Below are 1,231 nucleotides of genomic sequence, written 5' to 3'. Positions count from 1 at the left end.
TGCCTGAGCCTCTCTGCCATCGCGCTCGCCTCTCCCCGCCGCCTCCAGAGCCCCGGGCCGGCGGCACTCGGCACAGCGCTGCCCGCTCCCATCCTTTCCGGGGGAGCGGGTCCGGCCGGGCCGGGTAAGCCGGTGGATGCGTGGGAGGGACGGGGAGGGGAAGGGGGTCAGGATCTGTGCGGTGGGGCCGGAGGAGCGGGGGTGTGTATGAATGTGCTGCGGGCTGGACTTTGCAAAGGTGCCCAAAGGGGCGGGGGGGGATGTGGGGGGCAGCGTTTGGCGGCGGGTACCACGGCTGTGTCTCGTTGCGGTGGGAGGGTGGAAGGGATGCTGGGCTGCATCGCCGCCCTGTGCCCGTTCCCCGCCGGCATGTGCGGTGCGGCCGGTGTGTGCGCCCCCGTGTCCCTCCTGCCTTCCCCCGCCGGGAGGCAGAGGGCGACGGGGCGCCCACGACAGAGGGGAACCGGCACCAGCCGAGTCGGTTGCGGCAAAAAATTGCGGTACTGCCTGCTCTCCTGGCCGGGCTCGCCGACCCGCCGCCAGTCCCACGCAGAGCCCGCAGTGTGTCCGCTCGGCACCGGCCGGGGCCCCGAGACTGAGGAAGAAGAGGGGACTCCAGCGTGGGCAAGGCAGGGATACGGGGGAAGGTGCCTGGGAGGAGGAGGGACGTGTAGCGGTGGGGGCATCGGGCTGCCCCTGTGGGCTCGCTCGCCGCCGCCAGGGTCGGGCGAACTGCGGGATCAGCGGCGGCTGCTCCGCTCCCTCTCCCCCCCGGGGTCCCTCTCCCCCCCGGGGTCCCTCTCCCCCCCGGGGTCCCTCTCCGCGGCCTCCTTGACCCCTTCGGCCATCCCTTCCCCTCTTCCTTCCTTGCCTCCCCTCGGCTTTCCCTCTCCCTCTTGTCCTGTTCTCCCTTCTTTCCTCCCTCATCCCTCCTCTGCCCTCCCTTCCAGGTCCCCCGGCGCATCCTTCCCTCCTCGCGGCTCCCTCGATTCTCCTCCCTCCAGCTGGCTCCAGCTTTCTTCACTTTTGTCCTGGCTCCCTCCTGCCAACTCGGTGGCTTCCCCACAGCAGGAAATGAAAGGGACAAGTTGGGGAATGGGGAAGGTGGGGAGAGCAATGTATTGGTTGTTGACTGATTTGTTTAAAAAAAAAAAAAAAAAAAACTAGTTGCAAATAACTTTCCAGAAGGTTGTGGATGTGGGGGGAAAAAAGTTCTGCGTGTTTGAAAGGC

At 66.9% G+C, this 1,231-nt stretch overlaps 1 protein-coding gene across 1 annotated transcript in view; it reads left to right on the top strand.

Moving 5' to 3' along the window:
• Positions 1–1,231, top strand: part of SLITRK4 (SLIT and NTRK like family member 4) — a 9,464-nt gene that overhangs the window by 700 nt on the left and 7,533 nt on the right. The window lies entirely within an intron of this gene.

This window comes from Calidris pugnax, unplaced genomic scaffold (genome assembly GCF_001431845.1).
Source record: "Calidris pugnax isolate Ruff unplaced genomic scaffold, ASM143184v1 scaffold38, whole genome shotgun sequence".
NCBI lineage: Eukaryota > Metazoa > Chordata > Aves > Charadriiformes > Scolopacidae > Calidris > Calidris pugnax.
The sequence above is the reverse complement of the archived record's forward strand: the minus strand, read 5'-3'. Positions and strand labels throughout refer to the sequence as shown.